We start from the raw sequence: 18,654 nt of genomic DNA on the forward strand, positions 1-18,654 counted from the left end.
AGGTATCACATTATCAAATCCCTTCATTCACGGAATCCAGACTCCTCGATTTTTCACCTATAGGAGGCATTCCGTGAATGAGTGAATGAGTTAATCTAAATTTACTTATTATTTTAATTGATTTCAGAGAGAGGAAGGGAGAGGGAGAGAGAGAGAAACATCAGTGATGAGAGGGTCATGGATCGGCTGCCTCCCACACGCCCCCTGCTGGGGATCGAGCCCGCATCCCGGGCATGTGCCCGGACCAGGAATCTAACCGCGATCTCCTGGTTCATAGGTCGGTGCTCAACCACTGAGCCACACCAGTGGGACAGTTAATCTAAATTTAAAAACAACTAATAAATGTGGACATTCTCAGTAATCATATTGTGGTAAACACATTTTATTTTTGTTTTGGGATGTTTTTAGTTAAATTATTTTAGTTTTTAAGGAAGTATTGCACTGACGAATGGAAAGAAGACAATTTGAAATTGAATGCAGCAAATAATCGATATGTCCTATTCTGCCATTCCCTGCTCAGGCTGTAGAACTTGGAGTCTTCCTAGCTTTTCTACACCTCCCAAGGCTCTGTTTCCTATATGCCATCTGATCCTTTACTCTCCGACTAGCCAGTCATGTCTAGTCATGTCTCCCTCAGTCAAAATGATAACACAAGTCCCACCCATAGTGACAAAGTAAAGTGTCTTTCACTCTATGGAGTTTCTCTTCATCTCATTCAATTGCTGTAGACTCCCCTGCAAAAAATTGTCTGCCTGTCCCCGAAACCCAGTGACCAGGGTTACCCAGCCTAGTCCTACTCTGTGCACCAGTCAGGCAAGGGTGACCTAAATGTAGTCCTTTCTACCCCACCCCACCCCACCCCACCCCCAATTCCTTCTCCCATTATACTCCCGCTCTTTCAGATAACCCCCCCCCTTCCTCCCCAAAATGCTCCACAACATGTGCAATTCCAGTCTCCATTCCCAAAAGCCTAGGTAACACACCCCTCTTCCTGCTGGAAGTCTGCAACCCTGGAAAGGATGTTGGGGGGGAACACCACAACCACCCACTTTCTTAAGGAGTCAGGCCCTCACCGTTGTGACATTACACTGCATCCTGTGAAGAGTGGGTGGAATTGTGAAAGAGGCAAATGCCTCCTCCTTCAGCATCCCTAATTATTTTAGAAATATTCTTATAGGGCTTTACGACATTAGCCTAATGCTCTTTCACACTGCTTAATCACCCAGACCTCTCCAAAGGATCGGGAAGAAATTAGTGGGAAATGCCTACTGCAGTGCTTTGAGCAGAGATGAACAGCGTGGAGAGGGGGCTGCCGTGAATTCTAGTTGGCCCAGATTCCATGGCAAGGGATGTAGCTCACCGCTCTCAGAGTTAAGTGTGGACAAGGTGAGTCAAAACATACTCATCCTAACCCCGGCTACCAAAAGCCACCGGGTTCTGACTCTCTTCATTTTTGTCAAAAATAGTGTTTTTGTGGTTGCTTGCTGCTGGTTTCCTTTGAGGAAAATGAGATTTGAGGATATTGTCTCTCTCTCCCATTCCAGATTCCCTTTTAGGATGAGTTTGTTATTGGTGGCACTCCCCGGCCTTCGGTAACACACAAGCTTTTGTTTCGCTCTCCCTGATGTAAGAAGGGACCCAAAAGGAAAAGTTCAGACCGTTTGTTTAACGCGAAAAGGAGTGGCTGAAAACCAAACCCAACCCAAGATGGGCTGCGTTTCTTTGTCCACTTGGGACCGCCCAGCCTAGCAGCAGTCACCCTGTGACGGAGGTGTGATGGCTGCTCCTGGTTTGAAAGAGGGAACCAGCCTGTTCCTGAACACCCTGCAAGCACACAGAGTCTGAGGAAAGAACAAACAGTTATTTAGTGACTGCCTGGGGTTTGGGGGGGGGGGTACCTCCTGGTTGTCCCGGGCTCTCTCCCTCTCTGAAATAACTGTCTTGCCCATGACAGCTAGAATGGGAAACAGGCAGGCCTGGAGTCAATACCCTCTTTAGCATTCCGCAATGGGATGTTAGAGGCCATGCGCACACAAAAATGTCAAATCTACATATATATTATAAGCATATTGTGCCTGTTCGCCCCTCTGCTGGCTCTGTCTCATTAATCCGAGGCAGACAGTGCAAGCTCCACAGACCTTGCGCCTGGCCCTCTGCACCCTTTCTCCATGTGCTCAGTCCCCAGGTGGTGAAGCCCTTCCCCAGAGCCAGCTTCCAGTGCACGGGAAATGGACTTGTCAATTGGGCTGTTCCCTAGAGGGAAACAAAAAAGTTAAGGCTCAATTCATCTTTTTTTTTTTTTTTTTTGCTAATTTTATTAAAAGGTGATCTCAGTGGATGATAGATGTCTACGCGTTAGCCTCAGTGATGCGAAGAAACCAGACCTCCCAATTCACGCTCCCTTCCTCTTACACTGGCTCTCCCCCAGGATGGCCCTTTCTCTGATCAGAGCGGAGTCCACCGGAGGACCTGAAGGGGCCACAGACAGGGCATGTCTTCGGGGGAGGCTGGGGAGCTGCACGCATGGTGCCCAAGAGGAGAGCTGGAGGCCGGGGCACATCCAGAAGACCTTTGGCAACGCCTCCCTGTATTTCCAAGCAAGTTCCGCTCGCTTTTCCACACCTTAGTGCGCGCATCCCTCCTCTCTCCTTCGACTCATCTCCCCAAAGGAGAAGCATGGGGATGTCAGAAATGCGCGTCACCCCAAGAACCACCCTAACGCAGTCTCTGAACCTTTAGGGTCTGAGGTGAAGGCAGCGGTCTTCCAAGCACCTCGCTCCGTCCGCAGGAGGCTCCTGGAATGACCAGGTAAGCTGCCCACGCGCACCCCACTGCCCTGTGCGCCCGCTTCCTCCCACGAAAAACAGCCGTGGGGTGACTGAGACGCTTCCCAAACTACCTCCAGCCGCAGAGCTCAGGCCCGCCGAGAGAGACAGCTCGCGGGGACCTCCCCCGCAGCCTCTAGCATCTGCCAGCCCTCTGCCCCGCGAGCTTGGCCCTCCGCGGGCTGCGCGCACCGCACGGAAGGGCGCATCTCCGCCCCGCCGCCTCCTCTGGCTGCGGAGACGCGCGGGGCGTGCTTGGCCGCCAGGAGCCAAAAGTTGCGTGCCCACTCGGCAAGGGGGAGAGCCAAGGAGCCGGCGCGCGCGAGCGCCGGGGGAAGGCTGGGCGGGGCGGGGCGGGGGGCCGCTTACACGAATTTCCAAGTGGTAGACCTGCCTCTGCGCTCTGCCCAATGAGATCCGTCAGGGGAGGCACCCGGCTCACTTTTCCACATCACTTCACAGTTACATTTGGCAGGCAGGCGGGCTCGCACGCCGGAGCGCTCAGCCCAGAATTATTGGATTTATCTGGAATCTCCCTGCCACCTCGGAGCTCGTCCGCTGTCGCCGCTTGGCGCCCAGACGGTTGCGTCCACCCAGCCGCTCGCTGCACTCGGGGCTGCGGACACCCAGAGCCCCGCGCGCCCGCCCCGAGTCTCCGCGCCAAGCCCCGCGGCTCCTGGAGGCATGAACGGAATCCGGAGGCACCTGCCCAGCGCGCGGGGACCGTTCGGTGCTCGCCGCCCTCGGGAGCCGACCCAGAGTCCCTCCAGCCGTTGGTGAACCCAGAGGCTTGAAATTCGCCCCCGCGGAGCAAGCCGCGCCAGAGTAAGTGACCCTCTGCCCCTCCCCCGTTTTTCTCCATTCCCCCAGCATCCAGAAAGGACCGTTTCTTTTAGGAACCCCCCCCCCCCATGCCCCTTCGGACACCTCGCGTTCCTCCCGCTCAGAGGCTGGATGCGGGTTCCCAGCCCGGGCGCCGGGCTGAGCTGCGTCTTCTCTCCTGATATGCACAGCGGGTGGGGAGCCTCAGGGTTTTGCGTGAAGATGTTTGCAAACCGCTGTGACCGTGGATCCCGGGGAGTAGCAAGTCGGCTGCGCCCCTCCAGTTTTCCGGCGGGTCTCCCTCCTCGCGGCCGCCTGGCGCATTCCGCCGCTTGGCGACCCGGGCGGGCGCAGCTGCAGCGCGCGCCTTCCCTGCGGGGGCCGCGCGGCGATTGGGGAGCGCCTGCCGCGGGTGCTGAGGCGGCTGCCAGGCGGAGAGGAGAGGAGGCGAAGGGGCCGGGTGCCCTCTGGCTGGTTTGCTGCATCTCCCCCACCCCCGCCCCGGAGGGGAGGGAGGGCGACCCCCGCGGTGGGGCTGCGGACCACGACTCGGCAGCCGGAGCCCCAGCGCCAGGCTTTCCCACAAGTGGCTGCTCCAGGCTGGGAGGCGCGGTGCCGGCTGCAAACTTGCGGGATCCCGCGCCGCCCCGCGGCTCTGCAGTCTCCAAGACGCGGCCCCTCACCCAGGCAGGACCCCCAGGCAGTGCCCTTTCTCAGCCGGTGAGACCGAGCTCACAGAGCCCCCCCCCCTCCCGGAGCCGGGGACTTCTCGGTCCCCTCAACCCCCTCCGGGCGCCTGCAGAGCCTGGAGCTGCGCTGTCATCATCTCACCGCTCGTATCCGCCAACCGGGTGGAGGTGGGGGGCGGGCACCCCTCGCAGGACCCGAGGAGGAGACAGCTCTCGCCGGGGCTCTGCCAGCGCGTAACAGGTTCCTAGGGGACCGGCTCCGGTTCTCCCAGGCTCCAGCCGCGGCTGGCACACAGCGAAAGCCCGCCGCCGCCGCCGCCAACCGGGATGCCAACAGGTATCCGCATTTCCCCTCCGCGCTTGCCCTCCCCAAGACCAAAGCCTTCCCCTCCCCAAATCTGCCCGAAATCTCAAAGTTTCCCCGTCATTGACCCTTCCCCGCAGGCTCAGAGCCGGCGGCCAGTCAAGGGCTAACCCTTCACCTCCGCCGGCGGAGCGAGCAGCTGCGAGCTCGGGTTGCTACATGTTTAAGAAACCAAACAACATTAATTGTTTACTGTTGCAAGCGCGCAACATTCGCCTGTGATGGGAATCGGGCTGGCAGCTGCTCCCTGCAGCTCCAGGGGAAGGCTGGAGCCTATAATGGAGCCAGCCGGAGGGGGCCCGGGTCCCTGCAACTTTGCCACCCTTTCCTGAAGCTTCCACCGGAGTTTCCTCTTTAAGAGGCTGGAGCCCTCGGTCCTTGCGCGCGCCGGGCGCGCTGCTAATGAGATCCGCCGGCGGCTTTCTTCCTCCCTCTTCCCGGGACTTGTGGGCTGACCCTGGGCAGGAGGGGACCCCGGAGAAGGTAGGCAGGAGCGCTGCGCCCTGGCTTCCGGCGCCGTGGCCGAGCCGAGCGCAGGGGCAGGGGCAAGGGGGCTGGGGTTGGTTGGGGCCCTTTGGCAGCCCCTGTGCTCTCCTGACAGGCGTCTCCATGGTTAACAGCCCTCCCCTGGGCTGTCACCTCCGGCTTCATTAGAGCAGCTTCTCAACTGGAAAACTGTATGTGGGGAAAAAAGAGAGATATTTATGTAAGACTGGAGAGTGGGATTTTCCATCCATTCAACCTCGCCGCTGCACCTCACTGCATGCAAAATGAGCCCTATCTATCCTTCATGCTCAACACCGCGGGGAGCCTGCCTGGCTGGGTGCTGCCTCCAGCCGCTGCGCCCACTTTTGCAGGGGGTTTATTTGGGAGTGCCTGAGTGTGCGTGTGCGTGTGCGCGCGCGTGTGCACGCGCGGGTGTGTGTTAGAGAGGAGACAGATTCCTCTCCCCAGAGACCTGATACCACTGAAGACTCTTCTCTGAGGGGTTGCATTTTTGTTTTGTGTTTCCACTGCCCCGAGCCTGTGGCTGGGAGGAATTGTAGGGCTTTCCCTCTGATTAAATAATAATACTAATAGTAATATTCCGTAATTCTGCTTTAGCCGATCCGAAGGGCCCCGTCACACAGCCGGTGCCGTTGCTGCTGGTGCTGGAGCGGTTGTGGGATTTTAAATCACCTTTGATATATTATTTTCTGGGCCCTGAAGAGGGCTTGGAGTTGAGAAAAATCTGTTGCGAAAACAGAGAGAAGAGCCTCCCCGGCAACTCTGGGGACTGCTTGACTCAGGGCTGTTTATTTTCCTTACTCTGTCCCCCACGCCACCCAGACGAGTGGCGGGGTATCCTGTGACCGTCACAGATAGGCTGGATGCTTTCTGAAATTTACGCTGTCCTTCAAACTGTTAAATCTCCGTCTCCCCTGCAACCCGGAGCTCGAATTTCCAATTATTATTACTATTAAAAAAAATAAAAATCAATTCTTTAGTTCAACAGTCTGCAGCCTCCTAAAACTCTCAAGGCTCCAGACAGGTCCGTCTCTCCACCCAAGATGCTGGCCTTTTGGGGGGCTACATTTTTGGTATCTGGGAGGCACTTCGTGAGCTCCTGAATTTAGCTGCAGAACAGTTTTCTAGCAGCCCTCACCAGAAGAGCAGCTCCATGTGCCTGCGATGCTCATAGGGACTCTAAGGGGAAGGCAGTCTTTAACCTGAAAAATAACTTTATTTGGGCACCATGTGAAACTCTGCTCAAGGCAGCAGTCATCCAGAGCAGCCCCTTAATTGAACATACTCTAAGGAGCGGATGGTGGTGTGTGCTGGATGTGAAAGCAAACAAACAGCCCTCAAAGCATGTGCCGCAGGATGGCACAGACCACTTGAGGAAGCAGTTTTTCGGGCTGTTACGCGAATGGGCTCCCGATGCGGCATGGCCTTGTAAAGGATTTAAGGTCCAGGATACTCCTGGGTCCCAGGGAGCATCCGATGGTTGGAGCAAAACTTAGGACACTGCGAAGAGTGGGAGTATAGTGATTCTATTCAGGAAATCGTACCTCCGGGCTTTGCTTCCGAGGTTCCTTTCAACTGTTTATTGGTGAGAGAAAAGGAACTAGCCCATAGAGGAAAGTTGCAACCCCATACTTGCAACTGTTCAGAGAAACGTATAAATAAATTAACGCTTGAAAGAAAAATAATAATGTTCCCTTTCCTGCTCAAGGTGGCACACCTTGTAGCTTTGTCAACATTCGGGCGGGAGCCCATTTTCCATGCAACGCCAGGAGCTTTTGGGAAGCCTGGCATTGCCTTTATGTTTTCGACAGCACTTTTCTGGTCCCTCCGCCGAGTTTCGTGTTTGACAAATCCAGGAACAAGCAGACTCAGAGCAGCTGCCTTTTAAATTACTGATGCACTTAAGGTCCCAAGACTTTCCTGTGAAAATACTGTGCTCGGGGGTGCTGCTGGATTCAGTCCGCTCGATATTTCTTACAACGTTATTCAGAGAAGCAGGGGGAAAAGAAAAATGCCGTTTTCTCTTTGTTTTCAGCATGGTTGGCATGCAGAGCTGAGATGGACAGACTTGGCTTTTTAGTTTGGGGAGAGGCCCCTAACTTTGGTGTATTGCACACCTCCGACCTCCTATGGAGGGTGGAGTGAACCGCAGCTGATTCTTGTGTTCTGTATTATGTGTCACACACACACACACACACACACACACACACACACACACACTTCCAGAAAACGTAAAAGCACGCCCCTGTAACTAACTCACTTGCTGGTTCAAGTATGAGATTTTTGTCATGTTTTTTTTCTTATTTTTGTCTGCCTTAGATTATTTGATTTACCTTCCCGGCTCTCCAAGTGGTAGACTGACCATTTCTTGCTAAAAACAGTGCACCTGTCTGCGGCGTGGGCCCCTCGGCGACGCATACACTTAAGCAGAGGGATATCTTGATGGGCCCAGGGGGTCCTCTGGTTCAGTGAGGCTTAATTAACCCGAGAGCTATTACTCCTCTGTCGTGTCATTTCCCTGGAAGTTGGGGCACCCGGTAGATTTCTGCTGAACCGTTGGTGCCTGCCTCTGGGGCCCGCTTCAGGTGAGCCACGAGGAGAAAATGAGTTGAACCTCGCCACTGCCAAAGGTCAGAAAAGACGTAAGTCCGAGGGATGCCAGGTGGCGGCTGCTCCCGTGTGCCCCCACGCCCCGGGTGTCCGTCCCCCCTTGGTGGCAAAGCACGGGGCCAGCATCACACCTGTTCCCGACCTGGGCCACGCTTTTATTTCCCGAGTTTTAAACGCGATGCGCTGTTCCCCGTCGTAAACATCACCCCCTCTCCTTGCATTCAGAAGTCTTTTAAGTTCTGTCAGGAGGCAGAGCTACACAGATGTGATTTTCGGGTGTCTCTTTGGAAAAGCATCGTAAAAGAGCAACACTTGTGTTGAGAACCTTCAAACACTCTCCTTCCCTACCCCATGGCCCAAGACAACTGCGGACGTTAGAATGATGGCTGGTTCAGGGCTAAGGCCAGAGTTAGTGCTCAGTAAACATTGAGTTCGTGTGTTAACAATTAGCAAAGACGGTGCACGCTCGGTAAAGGAGTGGGCAGGACACCGTCATGGCCAGCGTTCAATATTATTGTGATGATCTGCCTCAGTCTTCTCCACAGAAGTTGCATACGTTGTCCCGAGTTTATTTTTAGACACAGCTTATCTCTCTCTCTTTTTTTTTAATCAGTTTTTTTTTTTTTCATGTTTCACAAAGCTTATTTTTCCTCCTTTGAAATCATTTTTAAATGGTCCGTGGATATAAAAGTCAGCTTTGTAAAAATGAGAATGCCTCCGAAGTTAGGTTTACATCAAGCATGCTATGAAACTATATGTGATGCTAAGTTATATTTGATGGGGGGGAAAATGCTCTGATTATGAAAGTGTTTCATGTGTTACTCAGCATCTGTAGATTTCCCTTGCTGGGAATGTATTTAACAAAAAAACAAAACCACCAGAAAAGCTGACTTATCCCCTTTCTTTGTCCCTTCCTCTCTTCATTCCCTCTTTAATATATTTTGTGTTTAAATGGAACAGTTCACTTCACCCTCATGTGAACGAACTGCAGGTCTGAGTGTCTTAGAAGATAATTCTGTACTCCTGTATATTGCTTTTAATCAGCAGGATACCTGGCCCTCACATATACACACAGGGAAAAAATATATATATATTTATATATATATATCTATATATATTCCATTGTAAAGTGCTTTTGTGAATGTGTCTGCTGATATTTTAAGCAAATTGAATATCTTGCAAGTGAATAGTAAATTGAATCTTTTTAATCCTTTCTATGTATATAATTAAGTGAGAATATTATCAAAGTATATTCATATTCTATTAGCAGTAAGAACAGTATTTCCCAGGCATTGTTTCTTTCTAGAGAGATTAATGCATAAGATATGATTATTTGATTCCTGATGTGACACAAATAACATAAAATATGTAGATGGGTGGGTGATATAAATATTATAAGGGAATGGTTTGCTTTCTTATATATGCAATCTCATCTCCAAAATGTGATATAACTATTACAAGGGCACATGGCCATTCAATATTAGTCTATTGCCCTTTCAGCTTGACACACAAGAACTTAACTTTTCTATATCCAAATAGGCCCATCTTCAAAATAGGGATGCTCAGAAATATGGGGAAAAAAATATGTATCTATTTTTATTGCAGTAAAACATACTTGTCTTTGAGTTCCACTAACATATTATAGCTGGAGATAGTATACTCTTTTTAGAATCTGTATAAGCAGTTTAGTTAATTTTCATGAACTCTGTGTTCTCTGTGACATCTCAATGTGTCAGATGGTGGCATGCTCCCTGACTGTCTTCCCCATCGCCTGTGCCCGTAGTTCATGGTAACAGTGTCAGTGGGTGGTATTTAAGCTATAAAGTCTGAGACATGAAAGAATGTCAGGAAGGTGTACTTGTAAGGTGGTTACTACACAGTATAATCTAATTGGCAGAATCCTCACTCCTTATGCTGGGATACTTGGCTTCCTTTCGGTCTCAGTATTACAGGCTCTGTAGCCCGGGTTGCCTGATATAACCGATTTTACTCATTTCCACCTTTCTCAGGCAAGAAGGGAGAGCTGCTCATTTCTAACTGTCGTCAGTTGTGCTAAAATTCCTTGAAATACACAAAAGAAAACATTTGTTGAGTATTTTTGGAAGAAGACACTACCTGAAACAAATCTCTCACCAGCAGCATCTTCACTGAGCTCCTTCTGAACACGGTTTAGATATCACTGTGGCTTCTCCTTTGATTTAATAGGGACTCCCTACATCACCTGCCCCATTCTTGCAAAAAAATATATATAGATGATTATGAAATGCAATTGGATTTTTCTTGTGGAAGGAAAGTACCAGATTTTTTTTTTTTTTTAAATGAACAGTTACAACTTGGTTGAAAGTGAATATCCCTGGTTGTAGACCTGTGTTTCTGCACTTTGCCCTCTCAGGAGAAAATAGTGATGGAGACGACAGTGCCATGTCTTCTATCAAAAAGAGAGACTGGGTTGACTGGAGGTGGGTGGGTAAAACTACAGTCCTCTAGAGGCCTAATAAAACTATTTGAAGTCATTAATTGTATGTTAGCTGCAGGTAGGGAAGGCTATTTATGAAATGCTATTTTATTTATATCCAACCTGGTTCATGCCATTTATTTTAAGATCAAGGGTTGGAGAAAGGTTATTTATTTATTACCTGACTACATAGAACACTGCAATTTCCTCCGGTGATGTACACAGCAAGAAATTGAAATAAAATAATTGTATAAAATCGGTTAACATTTTTGGTTAAGCACATGAAGCATTCAATACAAACTATTATTGCTACATTGACAAAGAGTTTTACATAGCTTCTCTTGTTTAATTTTTTTCTGCAGTCCTTCGAGTTAGGTAGTATTAAACACAGAGCATTAGTTTCCTTGTCTGCCGCAGTTGAAATAAGTTTGTCCAGGTCACTTCCATTGTGAACGATAGAACTGTGACTCAGATGACTTCTCCCCGACTCTAGTGTCAGTGCTATTAACCACTGTGCCTTGGAGCTCCCCACAGTTCCTCTGCATTATAAAGTTGGTAAGAATAAGAGGGATTCCTGTTGGTTGCTGTGACTTAAAGGGCGGTGTTGGCCTGCACCTTGCGACCTCAGGAGCTCTCCGGGTGAAATTCGGAACTGGCCTCCATGCACCGAGGGCAAGCAGAGACTGGAGAAGGGGGCGGACTGCTCCGCATCGATGGGCGGCGGTTTTAATAAGCAAGGGGACTTACATGGGAAGCTTGACTTGGGTGACCTCAGACAAGGAGCTCTCTGCACCCTCCTGGGAGAATCTTAAGTTTGCACAGAGGCCTCAGTGAGGCTCAGTCCCATATTCGGTCCAGGTGGTCTCAGCCCTACATTGCTCTCTCCAGGCTGCATTCTTGAAGTGGCTCCTGGTGTGGGAACAGTGGGCAGAACCTCCATCCCAAGGACCAGGAGGGGCTAAGGCGCCTCCTCCCATTGCCCCCGTCCAGCTCCAGGGTCCACGGGTGGTCACATTCTCCCCATGACCTCCTCCCACAAATGGCCAGTACATCCTGTTTTCACCCATTCCGTCTCTGACTATTACATTCCGAGCAGGTGATGGAAAGACAGCAAGGGATGTGGCTTTTGAAATGAAGGAGGGATTTAAGTGAGGCTTGGGAAATGGCTTTCTGGCCCCGCCCTGTGTCTAAGGAGCGCGGGTCTTCCACTGGTCTTTCTGAGATGATCTCCGCGCAGCTCTGCTTTAAGCAAGTCCAGCACGATAGACTGAGCTTCAAAAGCTTAACCGACCTTATCATTTGAAGCAAGTTTTCATAAATAAAGGCCTAGCTCTATGACTCTATAGAAGGGACCTTGCTGCGACCTTGTTGGCTTTGTCAGGGACCTCGTCTCTCCATCCTGAACTGCCTGTGACTGACTGAAAAGCGTCTATGGCAGGAACAAAATTCTGACTCCATCTCGAGGGAAAAAGAGGAGAAGGTATTTATGTATTCATTTATTTTTTTGCTAAAATAACCAATCATTAGAGAACTTAAAGAAACTAAAGCTTCCGGTAGAAACAGAGGAACATGCCAATAACAGAGCGAAGTGGATTTGGCCGATATTATTTTGGCAAATTATATGCCTTTGGGTCGACAGACACAGCTGGATAAGTAGATGGTCTGGTGCCAAGGAAAGGTGATCAGAAGGGTTACGGCTGAGGGGAGACATGAGACAAATCCATGTGTGTGTATGTGTACATAAAACATGTTGCTAAGTGAAATAACTCAGAAAAAGCTGAGAACCATATGACTTCACTCATATGTGGGATAAAAAAACTGAAACTTGTGGACACAAACAACAGTGTGGTGGTTGCCAGAGGGAAGGGGGTCTTAATATATGGTCACAGGAGGAGATATGACTTTGGGTGGTGGGCACACAGAGCAATATACAGATCTTGTAACATAGAAACCCACACCTGAAACCTGTATGTTCATATTGACCATTGTCACCCCAATAAATTCAATAATAATAATAATAAAAAAGAACATTTAGAATGTTATTCTGCCCAGGGAAACTGGTCAGAGAATTCTGAAGGCTTCAGGGATGGTGATTGTCTTGTATTATTTATATTTGGACACATGCATGTGTCCTTCCTCGCCAAGACCCCAAGCCCCTTTCTACCTGTGCCTCCCTGAACCTCACTGGGCCTCACGCTGAATCACATCTCCAGTATTCCTGAAATACCACTTTGAATTCAATGTTCATTTGCCTGTTTTGAAACAGCCCGCTAATGGCTCTAAATTCAAGGTCAGGAACATTTTTAATAGAAACTCTCCGGTCCCGTGTGTCATTTTTGCTTCTATGAAATATTGTGGCCACTAAGCCCCGTGGATCATAAAAGCATAATTTCCTGTCAACCACAATCATCTGCTGGATTGAATCCTAAAGTGTCTGTAAAAGCCTGTTTTTATTTTAGACGTCACCTCTCGGTGTGTGGCCTAGCGTTTGGAACTTTGGGCCTTTTGCAAAATCGATGGTGCAGTGTGTTTTTGTGTAATGACGTAAGGCATTTGAAAATCGACCGATTTCACCTTGATCGAATGTCGGGGTCAGGAGGGTGCGATCCAGGTTGTAATTAGAACTATCTCAAAAATGTGAGTGTGAATGAAAAGTCAGATTACAAGTATATTACCCAAGAGAGGATGCCTTCTTATGGGGGAATTCTAAAGACTTTATTTGTAGGAATTCCAGAGAGACTGTGAAATCTCTTCATCTCACTATCTGGGTGTAAATCGATGTAGCAGCATTATAATAAAGTGGATTGCTTGGCCAGACATACATATTGTGGTTAGAAAATCTAAAAATAAATTGATTTTTTTTTTTTGCCCAGGCCTTACAACCTTGCACAATTTCTTTACCCTTGCATAGAGCTAAACAGTTTGTGTACGCAGTGGCTACTCAAAATGCTTATTAATTCTGAGGAAAGTGACACAACATTCGGTGGCATCTCAAGAATTCTTATAAAACTGTTCTCTGATCATAGAAGGGACAATATTAGCTCTGCCTGTGGCAGAGGTGCAAGCATATGAAATAGTGTGGTTCTCGTGGTCACCATAGAATCCCATTTCTCTCCAAGTGGCAGACTCTGCTGAAGTGAAGGTCAAGTCTCTCCAGCTCCTGCTAAAATGCACGTGCCATGGACACGCCAGTCAGTGGGCGGTTTTTCCCGTGTCTCTTCTGATGCTGATATGAAGGGGAGGAGGGATATTATGGCATCTTGCAGAATCCTATATATGCATACACCTCAGTGCAGGGTTTCCCAGAGTCTGATATATGCATGTGGCTCCCTCTGCACAGTGATAGTAAGTAGTTTATGGGTGCTGCTTTAAATGACACCGAGCAGGGAGTGAATTTCCCACCATACCACCGTTGAATCCTTCAGGTCATCTCAAGGAGATGGTCTGAATGGGGAGCTGGTCCTATTCTCTGGGACCCCTGGCTTCTCACACTGGGGTCCTCCAATCAGTAGCCTCTGCACCACAGGAGAGATGGTCAGAAATGCAGAATCGCAGGCCCCGCCCTAGAGGCACTGGGGCAGCATCTGCATTTTATCTAGAGTTGCGGGGGATGCGAACGTATATTAAAGTTTGAGAAGCACTCCCACTAGGGTGGGGGTCCTGGCGTAACTCTCACTGGGCACATCTGAGCTGATTGCTAAAATTTCAGGAACTGCCCTAGGGTGGTTCATGGTCATGCTAAGCTTGAAGTTGGTCATGTTGGAGATAGTTGTAGCATGGAAATCAGATATCGGGCATCCTTTTGTTTCCCTTTTTGAGAGCTGCTTGTTAAATATTGAACAGTTCACCCTTACCTCTGTCACTGGTCCTCCCTTTTAGCCAAGAGAGAGATGACCCCAGGCTTTGGCAGTGTCTAGTTCAGTGAAAATAAAACATTGCTTAACATACCAATTTCTCTGTGCTCCAGTCTACCTTTCTCTAAAATGGGAATGATGATAATATTTACAGTCTAGGGCTGTTTTGAACACTAGCTATAAATACACACACGTATGTTATATCTAACGTGTGGATACATATTGGTGTGTCTTCATTATTGATGACCTACCATCTCCAAGCTGCATACATATAGTGTGTGCGTGTGTATAGTTCATCTCAATGATGGAATATTAACCAGACATTTTCTAAGTGTTCACTTTACTTCTTTTGCAGAACATAATATTGGCTTTTCATTTTTAAGTAAATGTTTTAAAAGCTGAAACCGTTTCAATAAAATTTAAAGTAATCCTATAAGGGATTCGAGAATGTGGCGACAGTTGAGGAGGGGGTGTTAGGAGTGTTTCAGGTGCTAGAAGCTTTGCACCGGGGTGCAAACAAAGCTTTCTCTGAAAAACGAGGGGCTGGATTGGAATAGCGCTCATCTGTCTCCCATACCTCTCCATGGGAGGGTATGCGTTTTTATTTCCAAAGCTTGGGAGAAATCAGGCATGCTGTTCTCTTCACAAAGAACTGGCAGACAGGAAGGCACCCTAGTTGGCATCTACTCTGAGGGACCATTGTCCTTCCACACCTACTCCTCCCCAGTTGGGTAGTTACTTCTCAACGTGTAGGTGACACTTCCTCCAGGAAGCCTTCTGTAAAGCATGCCCATCACTCTGTTCCCCTCACTTTTCTCAGACTATGTTACACTAAATATTATAAGTACATATTTCTGAGTCTTTATTCCTTAGACTCTTTGCTTCCTGGCTTCCTGAAGATAAATGCTCTGACCTCTTTGCCTTTCTGCTCCCAGCATTGGACACTCAGTATATGCTCCTCAGATATTTACATAATAAGAGGAGAGGCTGAATGTTGGAGTTAGATGACCTAGGTTGAAATAATGATCTGCTTCTCATGGGAGGTATCCTTTGGGCAAGTCACTTAATTATTCTGTGCCTCGGTTTTGAACAAAACAGTGCGAGGCCTAGTGAGCTTAATCTAACTGTAAGATATTGTGTTAATGGATATTATTTTGGGCTCTGCATATATTTATTAATCCTTTCACTCTGACTAATGAAGCTTTGTCATCATATAAAATTGCTCCAGGGTCTATTTTTTTTTTTTTTTTACCTGATTTGGGGAGTTCAGGAAGGACACTGGTCATGTCACTTTTTATCCTGAGTGCTACTTGATGGTTTCCGTCAAAGAAATGTCTATTATGAATTTAAATGGGCTTAAACGTCCCTATACCAGGATCATTGACAACACAGCAGATGCCAGAGTCTACTAGCAGAGTATTTGGCACAATTTAAAAATAATAGTCCATCCCAGCTTTTTCTAATAGCTTTACCCACATTGTAATATTTAAAACCCCCAAGTAGGTATTATTATCATTGTTATTAATTGTCGTTAGCTGGTCCCCAGTTGTACAATCGGTGAGTGAAGTTCTTTAATTTTCAGAGAGGGAGGCAGGGAGGGAGGGGGGAGAGAGAGAGAAAAGCATCAGTGTGAGAGAGAAACATTGATTGGTTGTCTCCCACATGCACCTGACCGGGGATCGAACCTGCAGCCTGGGTAACCCGAACAGAAATCGAACATGTGACCCTTGGGAGCATGAGACAGTGCTCCAACCAACCGAGCCACCCAGCCAGGGCGAGCGTAGTTCCTTAACTAGAACGCAAACCCCAGGCAGGCCGATGCCAGGAGAAACCATGGCAAGGGCCTCACGGTTCTGCCTGCACCGCACTCAGGCTGCGGAGAATGGCACCCCTGGGCTCTGAGCTGTCCCTGTCCCACGGCAGGGTGTCTGTAGAGAGGACAAGTCTCATTCCCCTGAACAGTGTTGAGGCCGAGGCTCCATAACCAGAATGAGCCTCACCCTTGCTGTGAAACGGTCCAGCCCTTCCCTCATCAGCACCCCCGCCCCCTCCAACATCCCCCTCCCATGTCTGACTGCCCCAGTGGCACCCTGGTACCTCGCTCACTTCTGCTGCAGAGGTCACACAGCTGACCTCCTTGTTCATTCATTTCACTTTCTTACCAACGCCTCCGGAGGGCAGGGACCACGTCAGGGCCACCCTCAGAGCTCAGTGAGCGCTTCCCATGTCCTGGCTGCTTTACACGTGTCTTGTTTCTGGCTCTCCCTCCTCCTGGAGAGAGGGAGTTATCGTTGTCATTTTTGCAGAAGATGAAACAGAAGCTCAGAGAACTTCAGTATGTCTTCCATCATTACGGGGGACAGCGGGTGAGCCGGGATTCAGACCCGGGCTTTTCTGTCCCAAGAAAGACGCCCTGAGCACCCCATGACCCTGCCTCAGCCCTGAGCCCGGCCCCGCAAAGAGGAGAGAGTGCGGCCTGGAACGCACATGCTATAAATGTTGTCTAAGCAAATATCTGCCCTGGCCGTTCAGGAATATTTTCATAATCGGGGTTTACGTATCAAGACCTTTTGAATTTTGTGTCGTTTGAAATCGGAAGCCTGCAGGGTCTGTGGTCACGCCGGGATGAGAAAAGATCTTAAGGGAAACTTGCTTTCAAGGCGGCTGAGTCCCCCGAGCGAGCTGCAGGTCTGGGGGAGGGAGAGGACTTTGTTCTGAGTTGGTTTCCTACGGAAAGCTTCTCCTCAGTTTCCAAATCAGCCGCTGCTTGCGGTGGCCCCTGTGTCCACTCCTCGGGGTGGAGCCGCTTTCGAGGTACAGAGTCCTCGGGACTGAGCTGAGCTCTGGCAAAACGGCCCTGGCTGTCCTGTGGGGTCAGATGCCCCTTGCAGCTGGCTTCCCGCAGCCCGCTGACTGGCCCGGCTAATGGCAACGACACCCTTGCTCTCCCCACCCTGAGACAGAGTAGAACCAGGGACAGAGAGGCGAAGGGTCCCCTACCCAATTATGAATTCCCTGAGCCCAACTGTCCCCAGTGGCTTCCTGAGAAATTATCTTCCCATTTAATTTAATTCAGCAAGCCTTCTCTCAGGGATCTGCAGTGAACATTATTTCTTTAAAACTAATTTTTTTTTTTTTTTTTTTTGGCGAGGGAGGGAACACCTTTTGCCACGCTGAAGGTAAGCAAAAAATGCATTTGACACCTGAGGTAATGGGGATTTTTTTCCGCCCATCCCTTTCGGAGTCTCCTCAATTGAAAATTGTATTTTTACCACATTCTGCTCCCAAAGGAGCTTTGCATAATTGAAATCTCCTGTTTAACTGTGCATTTAGAATGGGAGCCCTGACACTGCCCTGATTGCGGCCTGCGTGCTGGACGTCACAGGCCTCCTCTCCGGGAGCATTCTAATTGTACTCACTCGCTATTAGCATCCTGGCGGAGGGTTGCATTCTGTACCCCGGGCCGGACGATCCCTTCTGATGGGTTGTGGCAGCTAAAACTATAGAAATTGGGGAAACTTCCCTTCCCATTCTCATTCATAAGTTAAAAAAAAAATCCATGAAAGGCTGGTTTCCTCACATAGTTCGGCATAAAGTGAACTAGAACCCATCTTTAAACTGGTAAAGAAAGAAAGAGAGAGGAAACGTTAGAGGGAAAGAAGGAAGGAAGGAAGAAAGAAAAAAATTAAGGCTTGCAGCCTCTACAAGAATATGAGAGGGCTTCATTAGCACGCAGCCCAACTTGCATAAGAAATAAAAATTGTGACTGGCCGAGTGTGGCTCAGCGGTTGAGCGTCGACCTAGGATCCAGGAGATTGCGGTTCGATTCCCAGTCAGGGCACAGGCCCGGGTTGCGGGCTCGATCCCCAGCAGGGGGCGGGCAGGAGGCAGCCGATCAATGCCTCTCATCATTGATGTTTCTCTCTCTCTCTCTCCCTCTCCCCTCCTCTCTCTGAAATCAATAAAGATATTTTTAAAAAGAAAAAAAAGTAAGAAAGGGAGGGAGGAAGGGAGGGAGGGAGGGAGGGAGGGACGGAGGAGCAAATTTCTATTACTATACTTGAAGCAAGTTTTGATAAGTAGCAAAGATAAACTATTAACACTAAATCTAAATAAAGCTTAAAAACAAAAAGAACCTATTAGCCTGCTGGTTTCCATTCCTCAGACCGACTTTCTTAACTCAAAGAGTTTTAGGAACTGTCTGGTGTCGCTCATTGACCTGATTTTGAGCAGTGGGGACTTTATTTGAAAACCTGTCTCAGTGGATTTTTTCTTTGCCTTTTATTTTTCGGCAGGACATTTCCATGCGAAGGAAAGCCGGCGGCTCTGGGCCCTAGAAGCGCTGCTCGGGCGATGTCCGTCCCCTGTGCTGCGAGCTCGCGGCAGACCTGTAAGTAAACGCTCGGCCCCGCATGATGAATTGGATGGCTGCAGACCGGAGGCAAAAAAAGTAATTGTCTCATTTTCGTGGCGATTTGCTTAACTGGCGGGACCATGCCAGAACGGCTCGCGGAAATGCTCTTGGATC

Source organism: Miniopterus natalensis, chromosome 18 (genome assembly GCF_054644295.1).
Source record: "Miniopterus natalensis isolate mMinNat1 chromosome 18, mMinNat1.hap1, whole genome shotgun sequence".
NCBI classification, from domain to species: domain Eukaryota; kingdom Metazoa; phylum Chordata; class Mammalia; order Chiroptera; family Miniopteridae; genus Miniopterus; species Miniopterus natalensis.